Source organism: Sceloporus occidentalis, unplaced genomic scaffold, assembly GCF_023333645.1.
Source record: "Sceloporus occidentalis isolate IW3139 unplaced genomic scaffold, rSceOcc1.0.p SCAF_3, whole genome shotgun sequence".
Classification (NCBI taxonomy): Eukaryota; Metazoa; Chordata; class Lepidosauria; order Squamata; family Phrynosomatidae; genus Sceloporus; species Sceloporus occidentalis.
In genome coordinates this window covers 156,683,437-156,705,366 of record NW_028316983.1, presented here as the reverse complement: position 1 = coordinate 156,705,366, position 21,930 = coordinate 156,683,437, and the positions used below count along the sequence as shown (strand labels likewise).

The 21,930-nt window shown below is 41.7% G+C and overlaps 1 protein-coding gene across 3 annotated transcripts in view; it reads right to left on the bottom strand.

The window, feature by feature from the left end:
• Positions 1-18,440, bottom strand: part of LOC149316967 (cadherin-20) — a 219,590-nt gene extending 201,150 nt beyond the window's left edge. For all 3 annotated transcript variants that reach the window (XR_016280553.1, XM_089516594.1, XM_089516596.1), the window contains exon 1: positions 17,894-18,440. The gene's annotated coding sequence lies outside the window, so the exon portion shown is untranslated. The remainder of the gene's footprint in view (positions 1-17,893) is intronic.
• Between the last annotated feature and the right edge of the window lie 3,490 nt (positions 18,441-21,930).

Genomic DNA, 21,930 nt, shown 5'->3' with positions numbered 1-21,930 from the left:
TGCCAGCTATTATTTTTGGTAAAGCCTATCAACGTCCTCTAGTACTACTATGTGCTCCTGGTTTTGATTTTGTCCCAGTTCCTGCAATTTACATAAAACAGAATTATATTCTTATCCATTTGCTTGGGTTACCCATGTTCATTTGTTTTAAGTGAATTTGAAAAACCCTTGGAGAAGCTTGCTTAGCAAAAAAAAAAAATTGAAAATAAATAATTTACAGTAGAAATACCAGTATGGCCACCTATGTATCTGATTCCATCTTTAGGTTCAGAATATGCAGTACATGAACAGTGTATGCACCCTGAATGATAAGTCCATCTGTAAATGGTAATTTTCCCAGTGATGCAAATGGAATTTTTGATTAAACAAAGTTTTAGTGCCCCTATTTCTGCGTACATTGTTAAGAAAAGTGACAATTTACAACTGACACAATGTGAATGTATTTCGTATTCAGTTACTGACATCCAAGTACAAAGAGTAAATTGTGAATGAGCCCTCAAAATTTTGTGGGTTAATGGCCAATGCTGTTCCCAGATGTTTTGCACAACTGCTGCAATCATAATTTGCTGTGTTTGACCATTCAGCCATCTGTCCAGAGCGTTCTGCTATGACAATCAGATGTAGACATTGCCATGGAATGAAATTATCATTTTATTAATTACCCTTTAATTAGTTGACACATGCTGTATTTTAGCCATAATTGGCCTGAGACGCAATACTTACAGGGATGGAGTGTGATTGTAAGCCTGCTTGTCATGAATAACAATTATGCCTTTGACAAAGCAATCTCATTATGAAGATGTACTGAACAGTTCAAACCCCTCTTTTGCACAAGATAATGTTGAGCTAAATACTGGAATGTTCTGGTATGCATAAATGCAGATACACCTCCCATGTGTTCAACATGTAGATAATTTATGATGGGATGAGATTTTGCCAAGATTATCATTAGTTTTTAACCATGTCACTTACATCTGTTACTATTTACATAACAATTTAAGAAAAATGCATTCACATTTTCCCCAAACCACATTCTATTAAAATAATTGGTTTTCTTGAGTATTCATTTTTCATTGGGTTACAAGAGAAAGACACAATATAAATTTAACTGAAGATTATCAAAATAACTAATTTAAAGAACCACTTTCTTCCTCATGACACATCACAAAGAAGTCATTACTTGTAACAGCCCCATACATATGGAGAAGTTGAAAAATATACTTTTTTGGGCTACAACATGCAAAATTCCCCAGGAAACATAGCTAAAAGCTATGATCAATATGGGAAAGTTTCCTCTTTATTCAACCTTTAGGGTTCAAGCTTGAGCTATTGGAAAATATGGTATTTGTTGCTTAAGATTTGGCTAGTCCACCAAATACAACCACAGTATTTCATTATTGAAACTTTCTGTTTTGGTTACTGCAATAAACTGTACATGAGGCTCCCCCTAAAAATGACACAGAAGCAATAATTAAATAATCTGCAAGAACATCAATTAGGAATCAGATGATATCAGATTTAAAGGAACTTCGCTAGTTGCCAATAACATTCTTGCCTGAATTCAAGATGCTGGTGATGGCTTTAAAAGACCTAAAATGATTGGAGCCTCCCCAATATACACATACTCAGCCATTAAAAGATGGGACACCCCAATCTACTGGGCAGGGACCTTCTCTGTGTCTCACAAGTGAGAGTACCATAACATTTACAGATGTGAAAGAGGCCTTTCTTGGCTCTTATTGGTCAATGCCCTACCTTTGGAGGCCTGAGCAGTTCTGATACTGTGCTTCTATTGGTACAAAGTTTAAAACTTTATAGCTCACCTGAGTACTTGGTTTCTAGTATGATAATAGCTTGGGTTTTGATCTATCACTTTATGTTGAATTGGTACATAAAGTGCATTGAGTGTATTTTATTGATTTTATTGCTTGAGATCTGCTAAGAGAGGATGGATTTAATAAAAAATAAATAACAGTGTGCACTTTGCATTTGTAGCAGACTGTTTCATGCTGAATTGTTTTATATTTAATCAGAAGTCTAAGGTTTGTTCCCCCATCCTCATACTAAAGAAGTCCAATGGACATCAGTATGTAAGGAAATATTGCAGAAAGAGCTAGAACATATTGCCAGGGCCGAAACTGATGTTAACAAGGGAGATAAAGGATTCTGTTTCCCTTACAAATCTAATGTAGTTAGGAGGTGTTTGTGTTTTATAAAAAGACCAGTTCTTTTTTTGCAGTTTTTAAAGACCTATTACCACCCTGGGTCTAAAACCAGAACTGAATGCAGCTGAAAGAAAGCAAACACAGGAACCATTTGCAGGGGACAATTGATGCACATTGGAGGAATTATGCATCACCCTTTCTATCCATCAAATATCTACAGTTACTGCCATCCTACCCTTGTTATTTCCACAGATGTGAGGATGGAGTCACCTGTTTGAATTGTCAGTATAATGTGCAGCTGAGCCCAGCTCAAATAGTTCTCAAGAGCCTTAACATTCAATCTCACAGAGAGATTCACTGCCGATTCCTTCAGTCCACTGTTGGCTGGAGGCTTCTACATCAATGTTGGTGGTCTGGGTTTTATGCTAGATTTTAAAGGAGTTACTCAAGGCACTCAACCTATTTTTAGGATCAGTTTACTGCCTTAGATCCTTTAAAGTCTTGAATAAAACCCAAAGTGAATTCACTGCACTCCTGACACTTCTGGGTTTCTTTCTGATATTCTTCTTCTTTCCCTCAATCCTTGGCTGGCTCCCTCAACTGGCAGGACCCTCAGTTTACATAGGAATGTATGTGTATAACACCCATACAAATATGGGATTTTGTACTCAGTCCAGAATCAAGAACCTCAATGTTGTTTTCATTGTATGCATTTGATGATACAAGAGAAACTCTTTGGCCTCAATTCAGAGCCTTGTTTGGACCAATAAAGTATCTACACCTGAAGAGACTCTTCTATTAAAAGGATGCTTAGAGAGCTTTCAAATATAATACCAAAACTAAAAATATGTATTTAAGGAGAGTAATATGTAGTGAAAACACTGCAGCAACAAAACTTGATTATACATGGGAGTGATGATGGGAGAGAATCAAGGCTAAACATGTTCCAGCAGATAGTCTGTTCTGTCAAAATCAGTGGCACTGCCATGTGATTGGGTACAGAAGTGAACAGTTTATACATGTTCCAAGTTCTGAATATAAGATTCCAACAGCAACAACATAGCATCCGTGGTACTACATTTAATCTTCCATCCAGCATTTTTACTTGAGGCATCCAATTCACTCTGGTTAATGGTAGGAATGGTACTACAGATACCTGATCTGTTTTCCCAAGCTGTTTTACCATGTTTTGCCATGCTTAGAAGAATGCTATTCATTTACCAATGTTGAAATTAGATTGCATTGTGAACCCAATCAGCTTCTGGAATGCAATCTTTTCTGTTCCCTCAGGCAGCAGAAAATAAGTTGAAAAACTGCTTTTCTCCTTAGCTGATATGAAATGCTACAGAATATGATGTAAATATTACCAGATAAGACTAAATATTTATTGTTAGATTTAAACAACTTTATGAACAATAGGATGAGAGAGCAAGGCTTTTAAGATGTTCATTAGTGCTTAGATCCTGCACAGCGGATTGAGCAAGTGCACAGACAATATGGTCATAGCTTCTCTCAAGATGGTGGTGAAATATTTAAGTTGTAATAATTAACACTAAATTTTCACCCATGCCTATCAAATTGCATATCCACGTTTTACATAAACCTTTGCTCTCTATTGTCCTTTTTCTTTTGGGTGATGCATCTACTGTTTTGGAGAACCCTATACAGTATTTGGCAATTCATTATCTGTCAGATTAAAAAGAGATAATAGGGTGAGCTGTTGGAAATATATTTCTACATCTGATAGACATGCACAGCACAAAACATATCAAGGTTTAGAAGGTTAAAAGCACCAACAGCATTCTCTGTTCTGTCTGCTTCCCCCTCCAAATTTGATTGATTTAATCAATGAATTCTGCTCATTTTTGCAAAGAGTCTGAACACTACTCTTAAATTAATGTACTAAGAAAATAAACAAAAATATGAAAATCAAAGTATTTTTCTCTGTACAAATATGGTCTTTCCTGTACAACATACCTTGAAAAGTTTATTTTTTACAAGTGTCAGAATCTCCCAATACAGCACAAGGGAGATGCAGTTCAAAAAGTAATTTTCTCAAGCTGTGTTACAGTAACATTTTATTTTTGTGCCATATCACAATACCAGCTGTCTTACAATTTGAACATAAAAGTTCTGGGGAAAGGCTGTGGAGTGTATCTTCTCTATACGCACTTCATAAACTTTTCATAATCAGGCAGCCTTTTGTTTTGTGAAAACTCTATATGCCTTGCAGCATTTGGAAAATACAGGTCATGTGTATTGTTGCTTTTGTTGCTTCAGGCCAAAAGCCTGAAGTAAACAAGCAAATTATTCCTGAGACAATCTGTGACTTTCTCTTGCTCAATAGCGACAAAATTCGGCTACGCTTAGAAATAATACCACAACTTACTTTCAGGCTTCAAGACGGATGCCTGCCTGCTACCCTTATGCTTCTGCTGCCTTACTAGTAAGCTTCTTGTTTTCTAAAACATGGCAGTGACAGGTATGACAACTATGGCTCTGCTTAAAAAGTTGTGAACTACCAAACCATTAAAAATGACATAACAATATGGATGAGCTCTCTGGACCTGTACTGAAAGCCAAATTAATCTCAAGCAGAAAATCTTACTTGTCACTTCAATCATGCCAAAGATTAATTGACAACACAATTCTATTATGTCAGACCTGAAATAATCTGATTTAATCTTTTAAAACCTCATTGCTGGGATAAGATGCATTTAGTTCTACCTGCAGATATTTTAATTTGTTAATGCTAGTAAGAAAATATGAAATATCATATTAGTGCAACAATAATTTTATTTTCACATTCCCAAATTAGTTATTTCAGTAACTAAATTATTAAGATTTTTATTGCTTCTATCAAATTATCAGAGTGACTTCTCTTCAGTTTCTCATCTCTCTCTCTCTCTCTGGTCTTCCTTCTTTCTTTTAAAACACTTCATTTATTGAGTTTTATTAAAGTTACAGGTTAAGAAATGCAATTAATACAAAAAGGGAAAAATCATGTACCAAAGCAAACAAAACTTAAATATCAACAACCCAGAGAGATACCTAGGCCTACCATTGATAAAACAGCGATAGTAATAGCATTTATATTTCTATACCACTTCATAGTGAACTACGTAGTCTCTAAGCGGTTTACAATGTGTAGGTTAATTGCCCCCAACAAGCTGGCTTCTCATTTTACTGACCTATGAAAGGATGGAAGGCTGAGTCAACCTGGAGCCCTACAGGACTGAATGTTTTGGCTGCAGGAATGGCATTTAACCCCTCTACCACCAGCTGACAGCCTAAGAGGGGGTGGTGTCACTACACCCTAAACATCGGCCTTTTGACAGACACTGGCTGTGGCAATCGCCTGTGTCTCTTTAAAAGTGCTTAAAAGATAGTATGAGTGGGCTGAAGGTCAGTGGGAGGTTGTTGGTTTTTTTTGAAAAAAATTAAAATTTCAAATTTCAACACTCCTAATTTTTTTAAAAAATATTTATTATTTTTTTAAAAAATTCTTTAAATATTACATTTTATCAAATTTTCACATTAACTATCTAAAACTATGGCGGGATACAGACGGGCAAAAAGGGGTGTATTCATGACGTCATGAAGGTAGAGCCTTCAGACGGGCCTTACCTGAATGCCGCCATGAACACGCCCCCCGCACGCCCCAAGCAGGAAGAGGCGGCATTAAAAAGGTGCTGCTTTTCTCCGCTTCTTTTCCGTTTGATGCGCAGCTGCGCAGCTCCATCTGTAAGCTGCTGCATCGGTATGCCAGAATTGTTACGCTGCTAATTTAAGTTGCCCATTTAAAAGCTCTGTGTCTGCTGCGTCGCATAATGAGTCGGGGTCCTGGAACATGCGCAGTTTGCAGTCAGCCTTTAATTGCAGTGTCAGCTGCCATGCAGGTGTGGAAGCTGCAGCACAGCTGCAGCGCATTTTAAGACTCGTAACCCTAACCCTAACCCTAACCCTAGAGCAACATGTACGCATGCGCTGCTTGGAAAGTTTGGACTTTAAAGTGAGCCCCTACACACATTCCTGTGCCATTTTCACCTAACAATAAAACCCCCCTAAAACTTTAAATATTTACATATGTACAAGGGAGGTGATGGGGGATGGCAGGGGGACAGCGGTGGCAGCGGCGACAGCTGTGGCTGTGCATTGCAGATTCAGCAAGAGCGCAGGGACCAAAGGAGAGGAGGCATCCATGATGCTGGTGACACTGGCAAAGTGCAAGAGGACAAGGATGCCAACACCAGCTGATCACCAGCTGGCAGGAGACCACCTTTGTTCTTGGGCAGAGCGGGGGAAAAAGTTTTAAAGGGGCTTGGGCACTTTAAATGTGCACATAGGCTTTCTGCTGCCGCTGCGCATCCGCCAGCCGGCAAAGGAAAAAAAAAGCCCCGTTTTTGGCTGCCCGTGAGGAAGCTGCCTCTCTCTTTGCAGCGTCCTCCGAGGCGGCGGTTTGGAAACTGCGGGTCAGAAACGGCCCCAGGTGAGGCGTCTTCACTGCCCCCCATGTGGAAGCCCCATCTCCTGAGCCACGCCCCCGGGGCGGGCGGTCTGGAGGCTCCGTATTCAGCAGAATACACCTCCAAGACGTCTTCCCCTGCCCGTTTGTATCCCGCCTAAGTATATGTAAATACACTTATTGTGTGCATATGATATTGTAATTTAAATTATTGTTTTAGTTTTTCTCATTGTTTATGTCATGACTATTACAGTTACATTCAGTGACATATGGGAATTACAATTTGTGGGTAACATTAGTACAAAAAATATTATTAAGCATTCTGTCTGGTGTGGTCTGCCAGGAGGTCAATGGGAGGAGGAGTGACATCATGAGTTAAAACACGGAGTGACACGTCTGGCTGATATGCCAGCTGTGCCCCTTCCTGGAGCCAAGAGACCTTGAAATGGAACATGAAGAAGCTTTCTGAACAGACTGGTAACCTCTTGACTCGACTTCTGCTACGCACTCTACACGGGGTTACCCTTGTGCCAAGTTCGGAAACTTCAACTGATACAAAACATGGCAGCCAGTCTGGTCACAGGCACATCTAGAACTGCCCATATTACACCGGTTCTAAAATCTCTCCACTGACTACCAATCAGATTCAGGGCAAGGTACAGTACAAGATGTTGGTTCTAACCTTTAAAGCCCTACATGGCGTGGGTCCTGACTACTTGTGGGAGCGCCTACTTCCATATAATCCTCCCCGCACACTTCAGTCCTCTGGGAAGAATCTGCTACAATCTAAGAAGACTAGACTTTTAGCGGTGACCCAGAGGACCTTCTCATCAGCCGCTCCCAGGCTCTGGAAGAACCTGCCGGACAGGATCTTCCATATTACCACCTTGGAAGCCTTTAAAAAGGCTATTAAGACAGATCTCTTCCAGCAGACCTTCCCAGACTAGGTTAGATCCATTAGACTTGGCTCCCCACTCTATTGATACTGACATCAAAATTGATTTATACCATCACTCCTGTCCCCCCCTCTTCCAGAGGAAGATTAATTTCTTACGCTAATCTGCCAGAAATTTTTAATGTATTCCTATTAGATAGTTTTAAATTTTTTGATGTTTAATATTTTTACAGCTTGATTACCGTTTTTAATCACTGGGGGGAGGGTTGGGGTTTTGGAATTTTTGAATTGTAAGTTTTAATTGTTTTCTGTCTACACAAACTTTGTTTCATGCACAAAATTATTTAAAATATTGTATAAAAATTACCTTCAGGCTATGTGTATAAGGTACTGTTTATGAAACATAAATGAATTTTGTATTTAGACTTGGGTCCCATCTCCCTGATATCTAATTATTTAATATATGCAAATGTAAGTATTCCAAAATCCCCCCAAATCCAAAACTCAAAACACCTCTGGTCCCAAGCATTTCTGATACGGGTGACTTGACCTGTAGTACAGAATGCTTTGGCCCAGCTTCTGCTGAGGATGGATCACAAGAAAGATATTACACAAGTTCTCCAGCATCTGCACTTCCTGGTTCAGTTCAAAGAATTGACTCATACATTCCTAAACAGGATTGAGACCAGAATACCTATTAGAGTTCCATTAACAAACTTTAAAATTGACCAGGAGCATGCCCCTTGAATATCATCAAATACACACAAAATCTAGACTGTATACATACATATAGAAATGTTTTGGGGGCTGGTCTATCAGCTTTCAAGTCTGAAGACTACCAAAGGCCAAGTCTGTATGACTTTTCCCTGAAGACCTACCAAGATCAAGCCTATATGACTTTCAGTAATGTAATGAAACATCTTTATTTAAAGTGAATTTTGTTGGTCAGGGAAAAGCAAGAGAGAATAATTAACATATATAAAATAATCCTGAAGCTTTTGGACAGGGTGAGATATTATTATTATTATTAATCATTATTATTATTATTAACCTTTATTTATGAAGCGCTGTAAATTTACACAGCGCTGTACATGCAATCTTTTTAGTTAGACGGTTCCCTGCCCTTGGGCTTACAATCTAAAAAGACATGACACAGAAGGAGAAGGGAGTGGTGGCAGGAAAGGGTAAGAGGTCCAGCAGTTCCTCTCTACCTCCGAGGCCTGGACCAAGGCAGATGGACTGGAGGGAGGGCTTGGCTTCAAAATGGAAGGTTAATCTTCATCCAGGGAAAATACATACTCTCAAGTAGGATAATACATATACAATACATAGCAATACAGGAAATGGTTTGATAAACAGGCACCAAAAGAACATCAAATAGTAAGCGACAATTATGCAATGCCTGGGAAGGCTTCTCTGAACAGGATGGTTTTCAACTCCATTTTGAAGATATATGGTCAAATAATGGTCTTACCATCACTGTTATGTAATGTTACCACACATAAAGCAGGGCCATTTCTGCCATGGCTCCATCACATGAATGGATTGTGTTACATTATTGTATTCCTTTAAAAAAAATCCATCAAACTTTGAGCAATGAATGTTGATGTGTTGGTTTAAATTGTAATGTTTTAATTTTATGTTTGCATTGTGTTGTATTCTTCCTAAAATATCCTTTCTGAAAGTATCTTTAGTTTTATATTTAAAAGACTAGAGTACTACATTTGTGTATGATAGGCTTGCCAACAAGCCATGGACTTTTTGAATGACACTTCTTCCTGTAAATTGGTTTAGTGTTTCTGTTCCAGAACTTTATACCTCTGTTGAGGTCTACAGGTGACAGTTGTTGCTTATAAGGTATGTGAGGTTACAACCACATTTCTCTTATTCCTGTTCCCCCTCTCCCCCATTTTCACCAGTAAATGTCAGGAAGTCACAGCACACTCTCTTCTTTCCATTCATTTCTTAACACTCGCCTTTAACACAAAGCCCTTGTCGACCACTACCACCACTGGAAGAAATCTTCATCCCCAGACATGTTTTGGGCTGATATTCTAAATATTCTTACTAACAGTACCATAGTATCAAACATATACATCGTTCTGCATGTATATACAAAAATATTCCCTGATGCCCAGTTTTCATAACCTTTTGCTGCTTATCTGCTCTCCCACTGTCTGATTTTAAGTAATACAATTCTTTCTATCTAAGCATACTACTACCACCACTACTACTACCACCACCACCACCACTACTACTAAGCTTAGAACAAGGAAAGTGTTATGAAAACAATGGGTACATTCATATTGCTAGATATAAAGTAGTTTGACACCACTTTAATTGCCATGGGTCCATCCTGTGGAATCCTGTGGTCTGTAGTTTAGTGAGGCATTCAACTTGGTCATTCAGAGCACTCTGATGTCTCATCAAACTACAAATCCAAGGATTATGTAGGACAGAGTCATGGCAGTAAAAGTGGTACCAAACTGCTTTAATTCTGCAGTGTGGATACACCCAATGACACACATTTCTATGATTTAAAGGCACTTGGAAACATGTCACGTTCCTCTAAAGTCATGTAGCATAGCTAATGAAGTAAAAACTTTTTATAATGCCAAATAGGCGTTGATAGAATAATCTTTCTGTAAAGTAACTTGCTTCAGATGCAATAATTACAGTGTTGAAAAAAGAAGCTCCCAACAGTTTACTGTTTGAATCTTGCAAGCCTGCTTGAAGAGTGTCAGACCAGCACAAAAGCTGGCACCATTAGCTTTCATCCATGCTGAGTTGGCAATAAAGTGAGCACAGAAGAAGAATATATTAATTGGTATTAGTCAATCTATTTAAGATGCTCATTCTGTAGACATTCTTACTTTATTTCTCTATTAAAGAGAGACAGATAAATAAGTGTCACATGAAACTGAAAGAGTTACAAAATATTTTTTAAAAATTCACTAAACACTAAGGTTTGCCTTTGCAAGGAAAAAAAATCACCAGGTTCAGTTTCCCAAGTGTTTGAATATTAAAGAGATAATAAATATTAGGTGACTAATAGTACAGGTTATTGACTATTTCACTTGTTGCTGTGTTTTTTTTTAAAATAAACAAACCCATGCCTTACTGATTACTGCACCTCTGAATCAGAATGAACAATTAACTGACTAATTATTCTAGTCACACCAACCTACAATGAAATCTTTATTCAGTGTTTACTGCAATCTTTGGCAAAGAATGCCTTGCTGTTTTTAAACTAAGAAGAATTGCTCCCTTTGGCTCTTCTCAGCATCAGCTGCCTTGGTTTCAGGGTTGGATGCCAATAATCAGTCTTCTTTTTCTTTCTTCTAAAGTGGGTACTCTCTTTTTTTTGTGCAAAAAAAGGGGGGGGGGTGAAAAGAACTATTCTCATCAATGCCCCATATATTCTGCCTGATTTATGTCCCAGCCACTCAGTCTCTTCCTTCCGTATCTTTTTAACATTTATTTTCTTCTACCTCAACCTTTCCTCTGCACCTCTCCTGCCTCTCTGCTCTGTATATGGAAACAAAAAAGGCAAATTCTTGTATCCAAAGTACTATTTGAAATGGCTGCCCATGATCAGCCAAATCTCATCCAACAGACTGGTAAAAAAAAGAAAGGGGAAATGATTCTGAAAAGAAGAAAGAAAACAGGGAGAAAAACCATGTTCCTTCACTTTGCTTAAATTAATAAAAAACTTATTCTCGTACTTACATCAAAATTAAACTTCAGGGATTGCAAGGTGATATGTACCTTTATCATGCAAATGATTATTCCTTCCCGAATATTTACTCACTTTTCAACACTTTTGCAGTCTTTCATGTTACATACTCTGTCTCTGTTCTTTTAAAAAGGATGTTGTACTTGAGATTACTACATACCTTTCCCCATATTTCATTTGTGTATATTCAAAAAGAGAATGGGTGAGTCTTGCAATGAAGGGAGCAATGAATAATTTTAGCGGCTTTCTTCTTTGATAGTATCATGTTCAATATCATATTCAATGGTCAATATCATATTAATTAAGGTATATTTAACTAGAGGTATTTAGAAGCCACCATGATATAGTAGTTGGAGTGCTAGACTTGGAAGTCTCACTTGGTCATGGAAATCCACTGTGTGACTCTTGCCAAGGTAAACTCTCCCAGCTTCAGAGGAAAGCAATGGCAACCCTCCTTTGAAAAACATTTTGCCCAGAAAACCCTGTGATAGCTTTCCTTTAGGGCCGCTGTAAGTTGGAAATGACTTCAAGGCACACAACAACAACAGCAAGGTTTATTTATATAAGTAAAATGTGAAATAGCTTATCTGGTATGATTGTGGGATATATGTTAATAATAACCAAGAGGAATTTCCATTGTTGATACTGAAATTGTTATTTCCAAATACTAATTAATCAAGTATGAGGTGGAAGGGATCCCATTTGCTAACAATCTATTTTAAATATATAAAATAAAATGTAAACAAGTCTATTTTATGAACTTTTTTTTTCAGTTAAAAAGTCCACCAAGCACTACCTCTTCAGCCATGCTCCATGGGTGTGTGGCATTTGCCCAACTCCTAATAAAGGACCATAGGCCTGTTGTACACAGATCCCCTTATTCTGCCCTGCATAGTGCTCTTCCAAATTTATGGCCCTATCACCATCATACTTTTTAAGATGACCTGGACGTCTTACTGAATTTCTCCTTTACACCATATTAATTCACTCCAACCATTCACGGTAGAAATACTGAACTGTACTGCATCGTGCACATTTTCTGCAGTAATCTCACCATGACCATGCTCCACACAGAGATTTCTCTTCTGATGTATCCACCTGCTTCATACCCTCCTACCCTATTCTGGCCCCAGCTTCACAACTGGTCCTTATTGGTTTGTTTATTTATTTTGCTGCTTCAGTGGCATGATAAATGTCATGTAGATGTTATGCTAATATGGTAGATATCATGCTAATGTCTAGCACTAGGCAAGATCTTTTCTCGTGAGAGGTTAAACAGATAAAGAAGGTGGCGATGCTGCCCCCTCCATTTTTTCCCATCTTGTGTAGATGAATCTGCCTACTTTTGAGCTTTTGATTTGAACTTATGTAGTGCAGTATATTTTGGCATTTAATCATTCCCTTGACATTTAAGTGTCATTGTGTCTCTTTGCGTTGTGATGCCAACCTGACAGGGTGCTGCAGTTGAGTGTTATCTTCTTAGAACAAGCACTGGTAGTTGTCTGCAGATTTCCTGTGCAAATCTCCTGGGGAATTCCAAGAGAGGAACTAGCTGGTCACATCCACAACCCACCCATATCCCACTCAGTAATGAAGTTCTCATGGAAGGAAGCAGAATCAGAGTTCCACAGCAAAAAAGGTACTTGTTGGTGGCACAAAAGGTGGTCATTAATAGTACAAAAATTCACATTTGCGACAGTGCTAGTCAGATTAACAGTAGGACACCAACAATGTCACTGATTTCTGGCAGTGTTGCTGCACCACTATGTTGCCATAGCACTAAGGTGTGATAAGGTCTTCAGTATGCAACTTGCACAATAAGCTGTCTGTAAAAAGAGCTGTATAATACTTCACCTATGAGTTGTGATTGTGATGGCATCAGATGTGAAGGTGTTATCACAAGCCAAGGTAGTATATTAATCTCAGTAGAATTACTGCCCTATGAAGTATAGAAGACTTTCCACCTTCAGGGCCAGGAACTGTGTGTCTATCTTCGTGTTGCTGGACTGCAACTCTCAACACCTCCACAGAGGATGGTAGTGAAGGATGATGGGACTTGCTGTCTAGCAACATCAGGATGGACAGACATCACCCAACACTGTTCTGGAGGTATGTATCTTCTTCTGTAGGCCTCTCACACTATTTGTAGGTATTACTCTTCCCATTAACTCTTCCCTGCACATTCACATTTCACACATCCACACACTCAAATCCCAGTTTTTCAGAGCAATTACTCCACTAAGCTGCTCAGACTTTTCATGTCTTCATCACTGAATGCCAAAGTTATTTATTTAAAGCATCCCACACGTTAAAATTTCATGATGTTACACAACATATAAAAACTCTAGTTCAATAAAACAAGAAATTGAATAACCTGAAAGGGGCATTACATACATTTTAAAATGCATGGGTAAATAAACGTGACATCCATCTGTATCGTTTAGCTAGTCCAAGGTCTGTTCTGCTAGCTGCTATACTTAGATCCAGTCATTTTCTGTTGTATCTCTTGTTGCACAAGAGATCTCATGCATATGCTGACTCTCATGGCACTGCTTGCCCAACAAAGAAATCCAACACAACCACACTAGATTTTTTTCACTTTGCTAGCATCATGCTAAATCTAAGCCAATGTCTTCTCTCAGGACCTAAAAGCTTATTATATAGGTGTCAGGCATGATATTCCAAAGCTTGGGTGCCACTATTCATATATTTTTCCTCCTTTGCAATTGGAAAGCACACTTCTGAGGTGGAAGGCAGGTCCAGCAAGTCCTCTAGAGAAGATCTACAGATGTAGTCAGGTATAGTGAGAAGAGATGGCTCTTCAGGTTGTTTAGGTTCCAAGGCATTTAAGGTTTAATGATAAAAGCCAAAATCTTGATCTTAATTACTCCAATAGCCATTCCTCTGTAGTCAAACTAAGGGATCCTGCACACTTAAGCCTCTGTTTAATTGACTTTGTCTAGTATTTAACTTGGTTCTGACATATACTATCCTATAGGGCCCCATCATATGTTGAAGTCTATATACCTTCTTCCTCAAACTGGCCAGACCTTTTCAACTATATCTCCTTGAAGGCAAACCTGCCCATATCCCAGTATCAGCACATGTGTATGTTCAGCATTAGCACATATGTATGTCCAGTATATCTTCTATGTGATGTTGATAGTTTTATTTTTTTTAAATTATGCACTATCCTTTTTTCAACCAAGGTAGTTCAAGGTGACTGACAAAACATAGCTTCATAATATAAACATTACCAAGTGACATTTCATAAAACATAACCATAAAAGCACGTAAACCGGACTACAGTTAAAGCTGTTGCTTGTTGTTTTCCAGTGTGTTTTAAAATCTATTTTTATGTTTTTATTTGACTGTTACAGTTGTTAGCTAACTTAAAAGCTATTTTTGGAAGAAAGGTGGGATATACATTTGCTAAATAAATCAACATAGAAACTGATATTAAAAATAACAAGCCACATACAAGTTTATGGCACCTCATGCTGATTAATAAATTAGCATGCTCAATTCCTTTAGTTCCTAGAGCAGTTGTTAATGCAGATTATTGTCCCCATAAACATGGTATGACTTGAAAGGGGGGAGGGCATCTTTATGCTGTTTTAAACTCTGATTGGGAAGCATGACAATTAAAGCATGCCAAGGGTACATTAAGCAGCACCAAATACTACAGTTCTATATGAATGCATGCGAGGGCCTAAGTTTTATTGTGAAGAAAAAAGGGCATGGTCCATTTGGGAGAGACAATCAAACAGTAAAAAGTAACTAAATAGCAATCTCTCCTCCTTTGTCTTGAGACTTGAACAAAGGGGGGGAACCCTATTAGGCAACCCCACCAACTCTCCCTTCCCTCCTTGACACCTTGCTAGCAGGCAAAGCAGTGGACACCTCCCCTTCTTCTCTCTTGACCTCCCTCTGCCAACTACTCACCTCTCACTTTGTGGGCAGGGAGGCACAGAAGGTCTGAAGAAGCGAGACGGCTGTAAGTGGTCTGAGAGTCAGACTGGGACTCCAAAGAAACCAGGGTCCAAATCCTTGCTCAGCCATGGAAACCCACTGGGTGACCTTGGACAAGTCACCCTTTCTTAAGCCTCAGAGTAAGGCAGTGGCAAAACTCCTCTCAACAACTCTTGCCAAAACAACAACAACAACAACAAAAACCCTCATCAGAAATGACCTGAAAATACAACAACAGCAGCACTACTGAAGGAACAGCTACCTCAAACTCTCACTTCTCTGCATTGAATGATATCTTGGCAGAGATGGGACTTTAACTAGCCAACCCTAGCAAACAAAATAAGCAAACAAAATTTCTAGTTGCTCCTCAAAGGATTTTGCCCCCCCCCCCCCCCCCCGTGTCTGGATGGCCCTGCTCCACCCAATTTCATTGCCATGTGCAACCAGGTCCTGCTTTCTAAGGGGAGAGGGCAAGGGAGGAATCATTTGCCCAGTTTTTCCTGCCCAATAGAAAGTAATGTTGTTGAGGAATTCTGTCATGCCAGCCTGTCTGATTCCTCTCAGGACAACATTGGATGATATCACACGACTGAAATTGGAAGTACAATCGGAATCATGCATATTCACGTTATTGCACGAAAGGTTACCACATGCAATCGCTGGCAGTCCAAACGCACTCCGAACACAATCACGCGTCAATCCACAGTTAAGTAAATTTGGTGAACTAGCGAAGTCACAAACCCTGTTCCTAGGCAACTTCACACTCAGTGCACTGTTGTTTGGTGTGATGTGCATGTCTCCTTTGGTCCTGGCTTCCCCTCCAATCTGGGGGGGGGGGGTGTTCCCATGAAGCCACGCTGCAATTTCACTTCAATTTTGCTTCCGCTTGTCCTTCAGCATTGCTGAGGGGGGGCTGCTGCCTGCTAATTAAGAGGCATGGACCAGGAGCTATTGGATAACCATTATATTCACCTTTTAATGTGACAAGAGTGAATATATGCTCATTTTAACGTGAATAGCCCATGTTCTTTCAACCATTCTTCCTGCCCCTCCTCCAACCTCTTTTGCAAATTGTGGGGTTCCTTGGTTCCTCTCTCTCACTTGCCTAAATATGCTATGCTCCAGTCATCTGGAGTCTCACTGAGCATGCGCAAGGAGGCCAATTTGCAATTAAGAACCCACCGATGTGATGACTTACTTGGCACAGAATATGGGTTGCATTCGGGGAGGCCATTACAGCTAATTTAAGGCGTGATAAGTAATCATGTAATTGTGTGAATGTTTGAATTGACCTCACTATCTTCTCTGTCGAAATTGAGAGCCTCCCGTCCCGTGTGATAAACTCCATATAGTAAGAGAAATGGGCCGGCAGTGTTGCCAATGGAAAGAAAGAGAGAACAAACATTGTGGGCTTTGGGGCTATGTGGCCATGTTCTGGAAGAGTTTATTCCTGACATTTCACCAGCATCTGTGGCTGGCATCTTTGGAGAGGAGAACAAACACTCCTCCTTCCTCTGGGTGGTGTAGTCTACCCAACTGGTCAGGGAAGAAGGACCAGCCAGGCCATCCATGGCTCACTTCCTCACCTGCGTTCTCCCTTTGGGCAGCGGCACAAGAGTAGGAATTCTGAGAAGAGAGAGTGGAAACTGCTGCCACTTGACACTTATTTAGTGGGATCTCTCTCTCTGACAAGTGATGAATGCAGCTATTTCTGATTGCTGACTTAACCTCCTCCCTTTGCAATGCTCTGCCTATTCCTATGCTCTCCCTCGTTGGGGCAATCCACCTGGAAGGCTCTGAGCCAGCAGAAGAGACCGACCCAAAGGATGCTGTTTTTGACCCTCTACCTTTGCCAAGGAGGGGGCAAGCGAGGCTGCTGCCATTTCTGAACCCCTCCCCTGCCCCCGTTCCTTCTGGGAAGCTGCCTGTTGTGCTGGAGAGGGGAAGGAAAGTGGGTTTAGAGAGGCCAGCCAGAGGAAGGGAGGAGGAGGAGGAGGAGGAAGAAACTCTCTCATAAGAGAAAGCAGCCCTTTTTTGTTGCTTGCTTCTCTCTTCCTGGGTCTATCCACAGCATCTCCATCCCTCCTTCTGAAGGAGCGGCTGAGGGGGAGAGACTCACCCGCACAGCAGCCAGGCAAAGGGGCAGATGCTGCATCCAGGGAAGCCCAGGGAGGTCGCCTGGGGGAATCATAGGAGCTGGAAGAGAGAGACCCCCAAGGGCCATCCAGTCCAACCCCCATTCTGCTATGCAGGAACTCACAACCAAAGCCCCCTCTGACTGAGGGCCACCCAGCCTCCTCCAAAGAGGAGACCCCACCGCTCTCCCCTTCCCCTTCCCCTTCCCCTCCCTGACTTCCAAGGAAGAGGACTCTTCAGGCTCCCTCCCCCTCCCCCTCCCAGATGGCCTCAGCCCCCTCCAGCCCCAGCCAAAATGGAGGACATCCCAAAACGGCCAACAGACCCGTCCTCCTTTTCCCGGACAGGCACGGGTCGACTCTGCCGTCCTTCGCGCTTCCTGGGCCCAGCGGAGGACGTTTTAGGGGATGCCTCCCAAGCAGCAGAAGGCCCCCAGAGGGAGGCGGCCTGTCCGGGAAAAGGAGGACGTGTCCGGCCAGGCTGCCTGCCTGCGCCGCTCCAAGGGAAGAAGGCGCATCCCTTACCCTGGTCCCGGCGAAGTTGCTGGCTCTCCCTCGGTCTCCCCTCCTCTCTTGGCCAGGTCCGGGGGAAAACTCCCCGAAGAGATGCCCAAAGGCAGGCAGGGCTTCCTCTCCGGCTGCCCTCCCTTTCCCCGCTTGGCTTCGCAGGAGTTTTCCTTCTTCTTCTTCTTCTTCTTCTTTTCCCTTCCTCTTTTCAGGACCCTTGAGAAGCCTCTCCCCACTCCCTTCTCTCTCTTTCTATCTCTATATAGATGTTTCCTCCTTTCAGAATTTGTCTCAAGCCCAGTCGAAGCCCCAGAAGACTTTCTCTCCAGAAAATGCAAAAGGAAAGCCAAAAGTCGCCCGGGATCACTCGCTCTGTCCTTTCCTTCTCAGTCCGCTTCCTCTGCTTCTGCTTCAACTGAGGGGAAGGGAACAGGAGTCCCTCTTCCTTTTTCCCTTTCCGCCCTCGGCTCCCCTGGCTTTCTGATCAAGCCCCACAGAAACCACCGCTCTCTTCCTCAGGTAGGCGCAGGAGGAAGAGGAAGAGGAAGAGGAGGAGGTGCCCTCCTCCTCCTCCTCAGTTGGCAGCTATTTGGGAAGAAGAGGAGGAGGAGGAGGAGGAAGGAGGGGAAAAGCCTCGGGGTTGCTGTTGGCGGGAAAATATGCCCTGGCTTGTCCTATTTCGGGCTCCCCTTTCCCTCCCTCCCGCAGCCCCCTTCCTGCTGGTCCTCCTCCTCCTCCTTTCGCACGAAGAGCCTGACAAGAGTACACTGAATGGAGCCCTTGGTGCCTTCTTCCTTATGGAGTGGCCCCTTGAGGAGCAGGCAGAAGAAGCAGGGAGGACCCCCTCTTCTTTCTCCCTCCATTTCCCCTCTGTAAAAACCTCCTTCTCTGGTGGTTTGAGCAATGGACTACTATGGAGTTTATCACACAGGAGGAATGTCTCTTCATTTCAAATGAAAAGAAAGTGGGGCCAGAACACATTCACATGAATTCACTACTTCAGCAAATTTACCTGAATTCGAATTGCGTTCAAACTGACTTCCCATTGCCCAAAAATAGCTTGCCATTTTGCATGTGATCACCTCTCACGCAATAATGTGAAACCTCATGATTGCATTCAGACTGACTCCCCATTGCCCCAAATTGCGTGTGGTAGTTTATCACGTAATAAGGTTAAACCCCATGATTGCATTCAGATTGCCATTGGATTATACTTCCAATTTCCCTTGTCTGATAACATCCTATGAGGGGTTGATTCTCAGCTCAGCCATGAAACCCATTGGTCAAGTCGCACTCTCTCAGCCTCAAGGGAAACTCATGGCAAAACGCCTTGCCAATAGAACCCCAGGATAGGGCCACCTTAGGGTCTCCCTAAGTTGGAAACAACTTTCAGGCACGCAACAACAGCAAAATCTCCAATAGCAATAGCAGCTTCATTTATATACTGCCTAAGCAGTCTCTAAGCCAGTGGTTCTCTTAATGCTGCAACCCTTTAATACAGTTCCTCATGTTGTAGTGACCCCTCGGTTCCTAAGACAATTGGAAATATGTGTTTTCCGATGGTCTTAGGCAACTCCTGTGAAAGGGTCATTTGACCCCCAAATTGGTCTTTACCACAGGTTGAGAACCACTGCTCTAAGCGGTTTACAAAGTGTAAGCTAGTTGCCCCCATTTTAGCAACCTCAGAAGGATGCCAGGCTGAGTTGACCCTGAGCCCTTGGCTGGTATCAAACTCATAACCTTGTGGTTTGTGAGTGAGTGGCTGCACTACAGGCATTTAACCATTGCGCCACCAGGGCTCTCCAGGCACATGGGAAAAACATGTGAACTCTAGGGGGGAAATGAACTTTGTCTAGACTACTGCCATCTCTGAGAGCCAATGTGGTGTAGTGATTTGACCACTGGACAATGACTCTGCAGACCAGGATTCAGCCTTGGAAACCCAGTGAGTGACCTGAGGCTAGACACACTCTCTCAGCCTCAGAGGTTGGTATGGGCAAACCTCTCTGAAGGAATTTGCCAAGAAAACCCCATGATGGGGCACCTTAGGGGCACCATAAGTCGGAAAGGACTTGACGACACACAACACTAACAACTGCCATCTCATTGAGCAGCAGTGGTACAGCAGTACTCTTATTGAACTGGCAGAAGTGCAGCCCTAAAGGCAAAATAGATAGTTGGCTTTGCCAGTAGTCCCTGACTTATGGCAACACTATGATAGGGGTTTGTTGGCAAAGATTTATTCAGAGAGGGTTTACCCTTGCCTTCTTCTAAGGCTCAAAGACTGTGTGGCTTGACCAAGGTCAACTAAGAGGTTTCCATGGATGGCTGCAGAGTAGAAACATGGGGTGCATCTACACTAAAAAATAATGTAGCCTGACACCACTTTAAGGTGCTGTAGCTCCATGCTATGGAATCAAGGGATTTGTAGTTTTACAAGGTTTTTAACCTTCTCTGCCAAAGAGTGCCTCACAAAATTACAGATCCCCAGATTCCGTAGGACAGAGCCATGGAAAGTGATGTCAAACTGCATTATTTCTACAATGTAGATGCAGCCCTGGTCTCCTGGAATTCTAGTCCAGCATTCAAACTGTTATACCTCATTGTCTTGGTGCTTAGGGCAGTGTAAATTGAGATGGACTCTTTTTCAAGCTTACCTATGAAGGCCCAGGTTGCCACAGTGCTCTACAAAGGGCTTCTCAACATCTTGCTGTCTTCATCAAACAAGCCAAAGGCCAAGGATGCAAGCTGTGTGTGTGTCACCCCTCTGCTTTTCTAACTTTGCTTATGATAAGAGGACGGGGTCAGTCTGCTACTTCACGTTTAAAGCTGGCAAGGGTGGTGGGAATTTGCCACTTTGGATGCTGAGTGGTGAGTGCATTGGTTGATAATGCAGCAGCTGCTATAATCCTGCCTGGTTCTGTAGTTAGAAAAGGTACCAGAGTCTCATTGATTTGACTACAGGCACCTTGATGATCAGGAGCAGCCAAAGCCATCTTGCTCCTAAAGCTGGAGAATCAAAATTAAAATGGCACACAAGTTAGGGTGCAATACCAGTCAAATTATTTTGAGATATGAGGCAGAAAATGCCACAAACATCTGTGCCCCTCCCTGGCATTTAAAAAAAATATTAATTAATAATAAATTCTCCATGTATGTATGTACCATTTTGCTTCCCCCCAAAAAAAAATTGCTGCCCAAGGCATCTGCTGCCTCACTCTACCCAATGGACCTGCTAGCACTGCAGTAGCCAAGAAAGTGATGGCTAATCTGAATGGTTAGAGAACTGGAAAGGCTGGATGGAGCCTGCCAATTTGGCCACTGCATGGCCAAAGGTCTCTCAGCCTTCTTCCCAACAGGGAAGGAGAGAAGAGAATTCCCACTCGTCTCTAAAACTTCAGGGTTCATAGACTGGGCATCTCCACACTCACTGAAAGGTGGCAGAAGCCTCTTCAGTATGGCGAGCATCATGGCAAGTGAAGATGAGGAAGACTGGGTTTCAGCATTGCCAAATTGCTGGACAAAATGCTCTCTATATTCTTCTGCAACACTGCAGTGGGTTCTGGATGTGGCCATATTTTGTCACTTTGTTGTTGTATGCCTTCGTGTCATTTTTTATTTATGGTCACCTTAAGGTGATCCTCTCTCATGGAGTTCATATGGCCCGACCAAGGTCACCATTAGGTTTCCATGACTGAGCTGGGAATCAAACCCTGGCCTCCTGAGTCTTAGTCCAATACTCAAACCACTACGCCATGCTGGCTCTCTTTTTTTGTTACTACCTTCAATAAAACCAATGTTTGATCCATTTCCATACTTTTACCAGTTTCAAAAACAGGGCTGTCTTCTCAGCATGCTTTCAGGTGAAGTGGAAGTAATTCTTAATTCTTGAACAGATGTTAGAGTGCCACCAGCTCCTGTGGAAGGAAGTTCAATTTTTTAAATTCAAAATGAAAAGGAGTGGGCTGCTGTAGTTAAGTGATGAGACATTGGAGCTCTGTATAGGCTCAGACATACTTTTCTTTCTTGTGTTTTATCTTTTATTTTCTTCTTTA